This window comes from Synchiropus splendidus, chromosome 1, assembly GCF_027744825.2.
Source record: "Synchiropus splendidus isolate RoL2022-P1 chromosome 1, RoL_Sspl_1.0, whole genome shotgun sequence".
Classification (NCBI taxonomy): domain Eukaryota; kingdom Metazoa; phylum Chordata; class Actinopteri; order Syngnathiformes; family Callionymidae; genus Synchiropus; species Synchiropus splendidus.
Genome location: NC_071334.1, coordinates 61,245,681 through 61,260,356, shown reverse-complemented (window position 1 = coordinate 61,260,356; position 14,676 = coordinate 61,245,681). Strand labels below are relative to the sequence as shown.

Below are 14,676 nucleotides of genomic sequence, written 5' to 3'. Positions count from 1 at the left end.
CACTCAACAACAACAATGGGTGAGGCATCACGACTGCATTTCTGTTTCATCGCTTGAGTTTCCAGCAGCAGATGTATTTGTGCCTTCACATCCTCGTACTTTGAAGGTGAGCTCTGTCCCTTGCAACAACGCCCTTATATGATGCTGTTGTGCTTCTGACACCGCTGAGAAGTTAAGAGCCATAATTCCATTCACAAATGGCCTCCCCCGACATAATGTTGGTGAAAACTGGCTCATTATCACCCCGTACTTCTCACAACCTCTAGTGTGGTGTTTTTCAACCGGTGTGCCAGTGCCGTGATAGTCTCTCGCGGCACACTAGTGTGCGAAATGATCCAGTTTCACCTCATTTGTCTGGGGACTGAGGTGGACAATATGATGACATCAAATCATGAACAACATGTTGACCATCTACCAACATGAGGAGGTCACCTGGATTTGGTCACATCCTTTCTATACACTATAGATCTATGCTGAAGCTACTTGTCCATCACTCGCAGTGTTGCGAGAAATGCTCTCTTCCCACACGCTCACAGTGAAGAAGCAGGTCACATGTGTAATTTTGAGTTGTTTTTAAACCTGATGTGCCTCTAACTTGACCACGCACCTTCATGACATAATGATGGAGTGATCCCTGCCTGTGCCGCAACGTCAAAGACAGCCCGCGCTGCAGAGCTACCAGAGCCAAAGGAGCTCATGGCTAATGTGACGTCTCCCTTCAATACTTTAATGAAACTCAAACTCAACTAATGGCTGTCAAAGTTTGCTTTCAAATTTAGCTAAAAATGCAGAACCAAATAAATGCGCTCCACAATGCGAGAGAAAGAGAGAAAGAATCATTGTTGTTATGGAGCAAGCTGAGGCACAGAATGTTTGAATATTTGTCTGGAAATTCCACAAACTAGAATAAAACCATGCAAAAGAGATTGTGATCAAATTTAAATTTAAAATGTATAAACAAGAAAATGATATTTTTGCCATATTGCCCATCCCTTTCTGGAGACATTTTTAAACAAATACATTTTTGGCAGTTTGTTTCTATAGCATGCCAAAATTGGCAAGTGTCAGTAGCTACAATTTTCACAAATTAAAAGGGATTTTCTACAGGACTTACGACAAAGCACAATTGCTCTTTGGTCGAGGTACTGTTGGTGGTGAGCCTCTGAATTTTTTCAATAAACAAAGCTTGAAAAAAGTTGAAAACACTGCGGTAGGGAGTACCCGACCCTATAGAACAACGAGCGGGAGGTTGGCCACTGGCACGCCAACATTAACCATGGGGATTCAAGCAGTGACTCGAATGACAACAGTCTGGCCGGCATAAAAAACCTGTGATTCAGCGGTGAAATCTACACGGATCAACAGGAAGCCAATGAAGAAAAGGAAACATTTTTGTGCACTGCACCTTCTATTTGTTAGCCTGAGCAGACAGGAGAGGAAGAAGAGTGACTGAACTTCATTCTGTTGACAGAAGCGGGAATCGGATAGCCAGGGCCCAGATGGTGCCACCACGTCACTCAAATCAACTAGCCCAGGACCATGATGGCGTGGAAACCCCTGGAAACAAGCCTTTCTAATATTAATCCCCAGTATGTCAGACAGACTACCAACGGTATCACACGACCAATGACAAGGCTGCAGTTTATCTTTAAGCGTTTTCTCAGAAATGGTTGGCACCATGGACCCGGTATCCAGGGACTGACATAAACACTCAACATTTAAAAGACAGCCTGAGGAGAAGAGGCAACCAGATGTTTTACCCACAAGTGTGTTTTGTGAGCTATACCTTCCCACCCAATGCCTCAGCACATCAGGGGGTGCAACTTTTCCCACAGCTGAAAGGCTGTAAATGCCACCGGGGAGCACGAAGAGTAGAGGTAGGTCAACCAAGTTTTCTGCAGTCCACGATCTACAGGGGTTGGACAGCAAGCAATAGCCTTTTCCATTTTCAAGAATGAGAAAATTCTTGTGTGGACACATTCTCTTGCTGGTTTCTAGCAAAACATGCATCTATGATTTCAAAGATCTCAAAGACTCTCAAAGTTCTGCATTTTCTCTGTCAGGGGGTTTGTACTCTATCTGCTCTCGAGCCTCGCCCTCCAAATGGTTATTTATAAAATATGCCTATGAGAATTTAGACCCAAGTGCTTAGTCTTCAAATTAAGTTCCACCTCCTCAGTCCATTCTTCAATCTCCATGCCGTGACGACCCTGAAAACAGGGTACCGTCGTCCTCGTGGAACGTACACCACCCTCTCCGTGACAGCAGAGCTCTCGGCACGTCCTCTAGAACTTTGGTGTTCTTGGATTGCATTGCGTTCTCACTGGCTGAATCACCTCCTGGTGCTCCATGGCAGTGGATAACCAGCGGACTCATACACACACCACACTGGCAAACGCTTGCACTCAGCACAGAGGGCAGCATAAAAAGATTTTCTCCCGATCATGATGGTGGAATTCTTATCATACCGCAAACACCTACGTGCGTGCACACGGGGCAACGTCACCTGTCCAGCATGTTCAACCAACGGAGCACACTGACCAAATTGTGCATTTGGATACTCCATCTCCTTCAGCGGTTGAACTTGAATTTGTTTCTAAACCTGATGCACCTCAAACCTGACCACCCACCTTCACGACAGGATGACGCAGTGTTCTTTGTCGGAACTGTGACACCAAAAACTGTGTGCGCCAGAGAGCTAACCGAGCTAACCGCTAATGTGATGTCTCAATTCAAAACTTTAATGACACTTGTACCCAAGCGAAGTATGCGCCGTTGTTTAAAAGTTGCTAAAAACTAAATGCTGAACCAAATAAATGTGCTCCAAAATGTCAAGGGAAGAAGAATGTTTGTTGTTATGAAGCAAACTGGAGAAGTTATATATAATCTAAAAAATGTTAAATATATTTCTGGAAATTCGACAAACTAGAATAAAATCATGCAAAAAAGATTGTGATCAAATTTGAATTTAAAATTTAGTGAATAAATGATATTTTTGCCATATTGCCCATCCCTTACTGGAGACATTTTTAAACCAATACATTTTTAGCAATTTGTTTCTGCAAATAACAAGCCAAAATCATTTTTAAAAAATGTGTTAGTAGATTAAATTTTTCTACAGGACTTTCGACGAAGCACAATTGCTCTTTGGTTGAGGTTCCTTCAGTTGTTATGGGCCTCCGGAGTTTTTCAATGAACGAAATGTGGCGTGTCTTAAAGAAGGTTGAAAAACACTGGTCTAAAAGATTCTTCAAGACTTTGTTGTGATGTGGATGAGAATTTGTGCCCCAATCTTCAGGAACATGTGGAGGTGAAGAAAGATTGCACTGTAATTCCTGCTGCAGGTAAGTCTCCCCTAAAAGCATTGGCCTGAGTTCATGTTTCTACTTTTTTTGTAGTTGTTTTTTTCCCTTAGTGCTATGCAGTGCTGGCTTTTTCTTTCAATATGAATGACATGGTCTGTCAACAAATTACAGCCCACTTAAAGTCTAAATGTGTATCTTCTATCAATCTCCCCACATACACTAAGCTGAAACATATAATATGCAATACCTTCACCTTCTTCTGCCGCTTATCTGGGGTCGGGTCGCGGAGGCAGCATTCGGAGCAGGGAAGCCCAAACTTCCCGGTCCGCACAAACCTCCTCCAGCTCCTCCCGGGGGATCCCGAGGCGTTCCCAGGCCAGACCGGAGACATAATCTCTCCAGCGAGTCCTGGGTCTTCCCCGGGGTCTCCTCCCGGTAGGACATGCCCGGAACACCTCCCCAGGGAGGCGTCCAGTGGGCATCCGGATCAGATGCCCGAGCCACCTCAGCTGGTTCCTCTCAATGTGGAGGAGCAGCGGCTCCACCCCGAGCTCCTCCCGGATGACCGAACTCCTCACCCTATCCCTAAGGGTGCGCCCAGCCACCCTGCGGAGGAAACTCATCTCAGCCGCTTGTATCCGCGATCTCATCCTTTCGGTCACTACCCAAAGCTCGTGACCATAGGTGAGGGTGGGAACGTAGATCGATCGGTAAATCGAGAGCTTCGTCTTGTGACTCAGCTCCCTCTTCACCACGACGGTCCGATACAGCGACCGCATCACTGCTGCCGCTGCACCAACCCATCTATCAATCTCACGCTCCCTTTTTCCCTCACTCGAGAACAAGACCCCAAGATACTTAAACTCCGCCACTTGAGGCAAGAACTCTCCACCAACCTGGAGAGAGCAAACCACCGTGTTCCGGTCGACAACCATGGCCTCAGACTTGGAGGTGCTGATCCTCATCCCGGCCACTTCACACTCGGCTGCAAACCGACCCAGCGCATGCTGAAGGTCCCGGTCCGATGAGGCCAGCAGAACAACATCGTCCGCAAATAGCAGAGATGAAATTCTGTGGTTCCCGAACCGGATCCCCTCCGACCCCTGGCTACGCCTAGAAATTCTGTCCATGAAAGTGATGAACAGAACCGGTGACAAAGGGCAACCCTGGCGGAGACCAACATGCACCAGGAACAGGTCTGATTTACTGCCGCCAATGCGAACCATGCTCCTGCTCCGGTCATACAAGGAGCGGACAGCCCCTAGCAGAGGGTCCCGCACCCCATATTCCCGGAGCACCCCCCACAGGACATCGCGAGGGACACGGTCGAATGCCTTCTCCAAATCCACAAAGCACATGTGGACTGGTTGGGCGAACTCCCATGAACCCTCGAGCACCCGATGGAGGGTATAGAGCTGGTCCAGTGTTCCACGACCAGTGTTCCTCCTGGATCTGAGGTTCGACTATTGGCCAAAGTCTCCTCTCTAGTACCCTGGAATAGACCTTTCCAGGGAGGCTGAGGAGGGTGATCCCCCTATAGTTGGAACACACCCTCCGGTCCCCCTTCTTAAACAGGGGGACCACCACCCCGGTCTGCCAATCCAGAGGCACTGTCCTCGACTGCCACGCGATGTTGCAGAGACGTGTCAGCCACGACAGCCCTACAACATCCAGGGATTTCAGATACTCCAGACGGATCTCATCCACTCCCGGGGCCCTACCACCGAGGAGCTTACGAACAACCTCGGTGACTTCGGCCCGGGTGATGAGAGAGCCATCCGAGTCCTCAGTCCCCGCTTCCTGAGTGGAAGACGTGACGACGGGATTGAGGAGACCCTCGAAGTATTCTTTCCACCGCCCGACAACATCACTAGTCGAGGTCAGCAGTCTCCCGCCCTCGCTGTAAACAGCACTGGTGAGGCACTGCTTCCCCCTTCTGAGGCGACGGACGGTTTGCCAGAATTTCTTCGAGGCCGACCAATAGTCCTCCTCCATGGCCTCTCCGAACTCCTCCCAGACCCGAGTTTTTGCCTCCAAGACTGCACGGGAAGCGGCACGCCTGGCCTGCCGGTACACGTCAGCTGCCTCAGGAGTCCCACGGGCCATCAAGACCCAATAGGACTCCTTCTTCAGCCTGACGGCATCCCTTACTTTCGGTGTCCACGGGTTCGGGGATTGCCGCCGCGACAGGCACCGGAGACCTTGCGACCACAACTACGTGCAGCCGCACTGACAATGGAGGAGGAGAACATGGACCACTCAGACTCCATGTCACCTACCTCCCTCGGGATCTGGGAGAAACTCTCCCGAAGGTGGGAGTTAAAGACCCCACTGACAGTGGGTTCCGCCAGGCGTTCCCAGCAGACCCTCACAATACGTTTGGGCCTGCCCGGTCTGACCGGCTTCCTCCCCTGCCAGCGGATCGCACTCACCACCAGGTGGTGATCGGTTGACAGCTCTGCCCCTCTCTTCACCCGAGTGTCCGAGACACGAGGCCGAAGGTCAGATGACACGATCACAAAGTCTATCATAGACCTCCGGCCAAGGGTGTCCTGGTGCCATGAGCACTTATGGACACCCTTGTGCTCAAACATGGTGTTCGTTATGGACAAACTGTGGGTGGCACAGAAGTCCAGTAATAGAACACCGCTCAGGTTCAGATCGGGTAGGCCGTTCTTCCCAATCACGCCCCTCCAAGTCTTGCTGTCATTGCCCACGTGGGCGTTGAAGTCTCCCAGTAGAACAATGGAGTCCCCGGTTGGGGCACTGTCGAGTACCCCTCCCAGTGACTCCAAGAAAGCCGGGTAGTCTGCACTGCTGTTCGGCCCGACTATATCTAGCCGGTACCTCTCAACCTCCTGCACAAGCTCAGGCTCTTTCCCCCCCAGCGAAGTGACATTCCATGTTCCAAGAGCCAGAGAATGTCCACACGAACCAGGTCGTCGGGCCCCCCGGCCCCGACTGCCACCTAGTTCTCTTTGCACCCGACCCCTATGACTCCCTCTGTGGGTGGTGGGTCCGCAGGAGGGACGGCCCATGTCATTCGTTCGGGCTCGGCCCGGCCGGGCCCCATGGGCAGAGGCCCGGCCACCAGGCGCTCGCATTCGAGCCCCAACCCCAGGCCTGGCGCCAGGGTGGGGCCCCGGCTGCGCCATGCCGGGCGACGTCACGGTCCTTGGTGTTTTTGTTTTTGTCATCAGGGCTTCTGAACTGCTCTTAGTCTGACCCGTCACCTAGGACCTGTTTGCCATGGGAGACCCTACCAGGAGCATAACGCCCCCGACAACATAGCTCCTAGGATCATTCAAGGTACACAAACCTGTACCTTGAATAATATGCAATAGCTTTCATCAAAACTATATCCATTGTTTATATCAAAATTCCCTCCACGGGCACTCTTATATTGACAGCATGACGAAGAGATTCCACTGTGTTGACAGCACTGACATGTTCATCTCTTGAAAGGTGGCTGTATTTTGCAGATATTCCATGGTGTTTTGTAATTTGTACAAATTGTTTGGAGAAGTGTAATTACTGTTTCGCCAATAGCAAGGATGATTTGCCTTGTGGGAAGTGATTCTGATGATTCTGTCAATTTGCTCAAAGGATTATTTTGTTTGTTGGTTTGAGGAAAAAAGTGGATTAAGTTCAGTTCAGTTCTGGGTGCAGTGTACGCATTGGATTAGTATTGAATATGGTTTTAAAAAATGAGGTGAAGAAGCGACAACAAAAGAAGCAGGATGTGCGTCTTGCCTTCACATTCACTGCCTTCGCTCGCTATGATTTAGGGCAGAAATTAAATATGGTGTGAGCGTTTTTATTTCAGAGATAGGTGGCATAATTAATCCATTTGAACTGTAGAGGAGCATTAATAGGACACTCAAACTCCAAAAAGTAATGATTCTAAGAAAATACAAAGAGGAGGAAGGAAGGTTGAGGTTAGAGAGCTCAACTTATACATTATCCCCGTATATTTCTATACGTTTTTTTTTTTACAATTTTCAAATCATGTACGACTTTTATGCGGGGAAAAATAAATTAGAATGAAAAAAATTCCCACTGACATTTAACGCCAGACTGATATCGACTCGCCAATTTCGGATCCAAAACTGTCTTGTCTCGTCTGGCTGGTAGCTGACGACGGTCGGCGCGTCATACTAGCAAAAGTTATCCTCAATGGCGCATTTATTTTTCTCGTTGCTTTCGGCTTTGACGATAGGATTGTTGCGTGCGCATGCGCGTTGCACTGCTGCCCACATCCGTTGTTTTGAATTGTGTTGCAAGTGGAAACATTCAGAGAAAAATGATGAATAAGCTTGGAAGAATGGGAATTACCAGCTAGTAAGAAGAGAGGAGTACAAGGAAGAATTATTTGTTTTAAAACATGCTGCACATGGTAAGTTTTTATATATGTTATCTTTGTTAGCATTTGCCAGCACATTCTCTGTCTTGCTGTGATGTAAATAGTAATAATAAAATATTAAAATGCACGGTGATTGTGTTTGTAAGGTTTCTTTTCAGTTTATAAGGGGAATTGCACCGCTTTATAAGGGGAGTTATTGGCAGAGCTTGACAGGTATGACCGTAGATGAAGAGCAATTGAAGCTGACAGTTAGCATGGAGCCATTTCAAACTGAGGTCCAGAATCAGCGAGTCAGAGCGATGGTTCAACGCTGCCACCATCACAGAGCCGTCATCATCGACGTCCTGAGATTATATTGTCAATGTATTCAAGCATGATAGATGTGGAGTATCTGAGGTAAAGCTTTACGCTTTTCGTTGTGAGCATCAACTAGCTTAGCAGCCCTGCTAACCAACAGTTGCTAACGTGATGGCAACGTTGCCTCCTACAACCAACAAGTCACGTCTTCTAATCTTCTTGTGGGAACAAAAATGACCTTGGGGAATGAAGCTTAAGACGAATCTGCACATCTGCAGATGCAAGTTACAAAACACAGCTGATATCCGGTTTGCTGGTATCACACATACTGCACATCAGGTTACATGATTGTACACAAGGTTAATAGACATCATTGGACCGTCTACAAGTTTGCTTACTTCCACTGTGCAGCTGAAGCTTGTGCAGCCGCAAATCACCCAGTCTGACCATAGTCCAGCTACTCAGCTACATAGGTATTAACTGTATCATCCAGATTGTGGAGTCTGACTAAGAGGAATTCAAATTTCTCTCCAGTAGTCAAAGCTGTTTACACGCATTTAAAAGTCCAAACTTAGCTGGACTGAGGCAATAATTCAGAAGCAAGAGATGTTCATGTTGTTATGATGTGAAAAGATGTGAAAAACAGGTGAGTAAGTATTCTGAAGCAGTGTTGCCAAATTTATTTTGGTCTTTCTTTCAAACATGTTTTGCATACGTTCCTAATCCCTTACTTTATCAGATTTACTGAAACGAATACCTGACGGTGAGTGCTGTTTGTTATTGAAAAACTGCTTCTAGTACTTGACTGGAGAGTAAAAAAAACGAACATTATGTGAAAGACCAAGAAGTAACTATGAACTGAAGGGAAATGAGTGCGTGGGTGAACTTACGGACTGTGCTTAAGGGTGTTTATGGACTAAACTTGGTAGCAACTGTACCAAATTTGAAGTTGGATCTGGTCAGCTGGCGCACGTGATCTTCATGACATGGGCCTCAGGAAACTCAGGAAATGGAATCTTCTCAATCAGCCTGATCACCACAACCGTTTCAGCAATCAGATGGTCCCATGTTACCATTTCAGAACAGCTCAAAACACTTAGCTCTATTCACATATTTCCACTGTATACTCAGTGTTGTGTACACTGAGACACGAGTAAATTTCAGCTAGTGCGGCCCTAAATCAAACATCACAACACATGACTGTGGTGTTACATTTTGTCATTGTCCATAAATAGCAAGCTCTCCCTCCACTCCCACTGCAAACACGTGCTCTACTGCAACACCTCAAACTCATATGACAGTCAACATAACCAAGGATTGAAGTCAAGCTTGTATTCAGACAGTGGTTGCGGGTGATCGCAGGAAATGGTTGCAAGAAATAACAGCTGGAGTTTAGTAGTTTAATCATTAGTTTAGTTCATTCATCCACAGACGGAAGGCTCGGAATGGTGCTGGTCCAGAGGCGTACAAAACGTGTCCTTAGTTCTTGTCCAACAGAGCTCCCATTCATTTTAGCATGAATGTCCAGGTAGAGGTGCCGGTCCCTGAACTCAGGCCAGTTAACTGGAACGTTCAAGTTTCCCACGTTGGGATCACTGCCAAAACCACAGAATTCATAAATGACAGTTTCATCGAGTTGGTGATGGCTTTGAAAACTTGAAATGCTTTACCCAGTTTTTGCAAAGTTGGTCCAGTAGGCTATCAAATAAGCAGACAGGTCTCTGTGTCTGTCTCCGTAGGCTTTCGGCGTGGTGAAAGGTTTGCCGAAAACATACTGCAGGTCATCTGCGTGGTCCGCTCCCACCCAGTCATTGTATGGCTTTCCTGGTCCGGCCCATAAGCTGGGCTCTGACATCACATATGAGAAGGTTCGACCGGCCCTGTTCCATACAACAAGGACATGTAAAGACTATGCATTTATTATTCTATAATTCAACTGTTGGGTCACAGGAGAAACTCATTCGTCAACCGGGTTCTTAAACGCCTGAAGAGCCAATAGCGCTATCTGGTGTTCGAAATGGCAACCACATAGGTGTTGCTGTGCGAGAGATCAGAGCACAACGGCGGAGACTGGCTACTTCACTGGGATTTAAACTCACATTCACTACTCACTACCTTTTTATCTTAACCTCAATTTCATTCTAAGACCAGATCAGCCTTGGATTTTATTTTATTTATTTTATTTTATTTTATTTTATTTTATTTTATTTTATTTTATTTTATTTTATTTTATTTTATTTTATTTTATTTCATTAACAGCCCTTATTTCGAAGCACTTTCCTAGTTGGTGGAACCCCGACTGACCATGGCAATAAATTCTATTCTGACATGTACAGACACACACAGGCACGCACGGATGCACGGGCTTCTCCCCCCAGCTTCTCACCCTAAACCACACCGTCCAAAACAGATGGCTCACCTTATCCATGACTCACATCCAAAATTAAAGCCAATTATAATGACCAAATTGTTTCGACTACACACTCCCTGTAGTTTAACCCACAGCTGTAAATGTTATTTAGTGTCCATTTCCTTCTGAAGACTCGGGCATCAGAAGGTCTCGTGCCAGGACAGTTGGATTCTCACTGCAGATGTTTGCTATGGGCAGTTGACTCAGCAGCAGAGACACATCCATCTAAGACTGACCCTTTGACACAAGTAGGACTGTTTCCCCCCCAAGCTTTAGCCCATATTCTGTCTGTGATCCTTGGTCCCTTGGTTCCCTTTTTTTTTATTTGTAAGCAGTGCAAAGAAAGTGTCAAATTAAGACTAGGTTAGTCCCTGAGTATCCAGTAGTTAAAGATGTCTCACGTGGCGTAGGCGGCATGGAGGTAGAGGGCCGTTTGAGTAGGAACCAAAAAGATGAAGTCTGTCCCGACATCCACAGCTGTCCTCTTCAAGGTCTCCTGGCTGGGTGCTGGTCCCCACTGGGACGAGTACTCACTGAAGGCAACTTCCATTCCGGCCTCACCCTTGTCTTTGGAGAAAGCAGCTAGAAGCCTCCTCAGATCTTCTCTGGAGAAATAATGAGTTTTAAGTCTTAAGAAATGTATGACTGCATACTTCCACTTACACCGGCATCTCTTTATTCTTGGCAAGGTTGGGGATATCTTTTGAGGTGAAGAGATGAGCATCCATGTTGTTGACCCCCGCCAGATAGTCGAGTTCAGCAGTGTTGTGGAACAGTTTGCTTGGGTGGTCTGGGAGGAAGTCTCCATCAATGACAGGAGCTAGCTCCACGCCAAGGACAGCTGGAGCTGAAAATGGTTGAACTAGTGAGAAGACGATCACGGTGAACGGTAGGTGTATATTGACGCTCACTGTCCGGCGAGGCTTGTGGCAAGAGTGGGGCTGCCATGGTCAGAACAACAGCATCTTTGGATTTCAGACAGTCCACCATACTGTCATCTGCAGGGCAGCCAACTTTCTCTGCAACCTGAGCAGGGATTTATTTGGAAAATATATTAGCAATATTTGCTATGTTAGTGATTCTGACTGTGCATGGTGCAGAGGTTTTGCACACACCTCCCTTGCTGTCTTCCACGGATCGCTGTTGAGGGCCCAGGGGCAGAAGGCCACACCACTCTGAGAGACAGCTCTGCGAATCAGCCCTTTGTTGTGTGGGGAGAGGGTCTGGATGACAGCATAAGAAGTAAAAAAAACAATTAAAACTGTAACTGTAATCCACTGATTTGAGGGGAATATATTGTCACACGAAGGAAGCAAGTGTCAAGAAGAGGAGGAGGCATACAGTGGTCACTGATCAACTTGATCGTTCTCTGAAGCATGTACGATATGAGCAAGCAAACCCTAGTGTGACTCACTGATGGCCTCTTGTGAGTCAATATTTAGGATTTATTTTATACTTACTTTTAGATATTGTCAGGAAATCAAGTCAAGTTACTCTCCTTTAAAAAAAAAAGATTTGATTTCTCACTTGAAAGCTGACACTAGCGCCACCTGCAGATTCTCCAAAGAGGGTGATGTTGTCAGGATCTCCTCCAAATGAACGAATGTTTCTATGCACCCAGCTGATGGCAGCATGTTGGTCCCACAGACCATAGTTCCCTGTAAAATGAGAACAAGAAGTTGATGACATGTGTGATGAAGAGTGTTGAAATGAGGTTGGTGAGTTACTGACAACAGTTGATATTGACAAAGTTGGATTTGTTTATCTACAATGATGTTGCAGAGGATGCCTGTTTTAATAGGTAAATAACAACTAAAATGACTGAAATGATGATGGTGAGGAGGAGGAGGAGGATCGTGATATCAATGATACTGAAATAGAAGTTCTTACCCGGTAGACGCGGGTCCCCAGTACTGAGAAAACCCAGGACCCCAACACGATAAGCCACTGACACCACAATCACGTTGCCTTTGTCTGCGATCTCCTGTCCACTGTACAGGTAGTTGTTCAGGAAATTAGGACCCATGGACCCTCCAAACATGAAACCCCCTCCATACAGCCAGATCATAACAGGCAGATTTGTTGACACTGGGGGGAAAAAAAGTGCTTACAAGCCAACAGACGGCGCAAATTTACACTGATTTACACGTTACCTTGGCGACCATGAGGCACCCAAATGTTGAGGTACAGACAGTCCTCACTACCCATGTGGGATGTCTGCGTCAAAGTCATCTGAATACATCTGGGAGCGAATTTGGTGGCTTTGAGCGTGCCTGAGGAGAAAGATCATGCAGTCCACTCATTTATCATACGCTTCATCTAACCATCAGTCACAGCACATAAGTTTGTCAGCTCATTCTGCTGTCCATTCCTGCATTGCTCCTATTTGATCCTGCTTGTCTGATCCACTATCCAGCCAGCCTGATGTTATCCTGCACACATCCACTCATTCCATCAGCCATTCTTCATGTGTGCGTGAGTTTGAGAGGGCACCTTGCCAGCCAGGGTGGGGCTTGGCTTTCTCAAATAACCCCGGTTTGGCAGCGAAGGGGATTCCCTTGAAAACATCCACGGAGCGGAACAGACCCAGAGGAATATTTGTTCCCCGGACACTGCCCCCCTCTGTTTGCACCACTCCAAGCTACAGACAGAAAAAGACCTGTAATGAATTGACATTCGATCATCAACAGTAAAATAAAATAAGACTTACAGATGCAGCACATGTAGATGTTACAGACAGAAGAAGAGCTAACAAAATCTTCAGGGTCCCCATGTCTGATGAGCGGCGAGTGTGTGTGTTTGCAGGGGCTTATATGGAAGAGAGAGCCCACCCACGTCACACATGACGCGAAACATGCACGATGGGAAGCACAGTGTTTCATAATTTGAAGCGACTATAGCTCCAAATCTAAATCATGGCCTTCAGTGTTTCTCTACACATGTAGCATGCATGCTCATTATTATCATAGTGTAAAATGCTAAAGTGCTTATTGTCCTTAGGAACGCAGAGACATGGCGCAAGAGGAAGTTTGTATATAATATCATCTTCAGAAGAATGACACAGTACCTTGCTAAGAATGTTGTCTCCAAACCAGATGGCTGGATTCTCAGATGAACACACAAGCTTGAGATAAGATTAGGAAATGGAAAACCCTATCTGTCTGATAATGCTGTTTGGCATGTTCGTGCCATAATCCAACCCACCACAGCCAGTCAGGGAAAAAAACTGTCAAAATAAAGGAATGAATCTACACTACGATGTCAATGCTCATAAGAACACTTTCCTTCCTTCATCATCATTCATGCAGCATTGTCTAAAACCGGACTTAATCTTGTTGTCTGAAATATGACCCGGGTCATAAGTTTAAAAAAAAAAAAAAAGAAGGGAGCGAAGAATCACTTCATTTCAGTTGTGAGTGGCACTTTGTCTGAATCATCTAACGTTCACAGACTAGTGCTCACACAACTGTTAGTGGCTCATGCAGAACCATGCCAAAACAATTAAACTGTGGTGGTTGCCTGAGTGAAACTGCTCTCCGACCGGCTGATATAACAGCACATGATGTAACATCGACCATCGTGGCTCACTGCTTGTGAGAGAGTGCGTCACTTTAAGTGCTATTTTTTTTGTCAGTATTTTATTATTATTTATTGTTCTTACTCAAACCACTGGATTTAGTATGTCGGAGGTCCACTTCTGGAAGTCTAGAAACGGTCACTTTAATTATTATTTTGATTCGCTTTAAGGAAAAAGGGGATGCGTCATGTGAGAGGGGAAGCGTGAGGGTCCGGAAGACGTTTGGACGCTCTCGTCCCTGAAATACACTGAATGTCACTTGTTATATATAACTCCTTATGTGGCCATTCCATGGCTTACCTCACCCCAACCTGTGGGGAGGCATGATGCACCACCCACGGCGTCAGGATATGGTGTGGAAGGCGGAGCATGTGCCACAATTGAAAGCCTAATGTGTCAGCATGCAACACTGAAGGCCGCCTTTGGTGTCAGTATAGGAAGCAAAAGTCCACTTTACCTTTGTTTTCAAAAGTTACCATATTTGGGCTGCAACAACGCTGCTGTCATGTAAGCAATGTATCTACCGCGTAAACAGCGGTGGATTGTTTCTGTTTGTTTCTGGCTCCTTATTTGAAGGGTGTCACAAAGACTGTGGTGAAGAATGAGGCAAAGGACTTTATATATTGATCATTGAAGAGAGCTGCTATTTTATTGCTATTGAGTTTTTGCGAAGGCCCCATTCAAGAAGCGATGCAGAAAAAGCTACTGGAAAATATGTTGTACA

At 46.3% G+C, this 14,676-nt stretch overlaps 1 pseudogene; it reads right to left on the bottom strand.

The window, feature by feature from the left end:
* Positions 1 to 9,382: 9,382 nt before the first annotated feature.
* On the bottom strand, positions 9,383 to 13,148 carry LOC128766493 (bile salt-activated lipase-like; annotated as a pseudogene).
* Between the last annotated feature and the right edge of the window lie 1,528 nt (positions 13,149 to 14,676).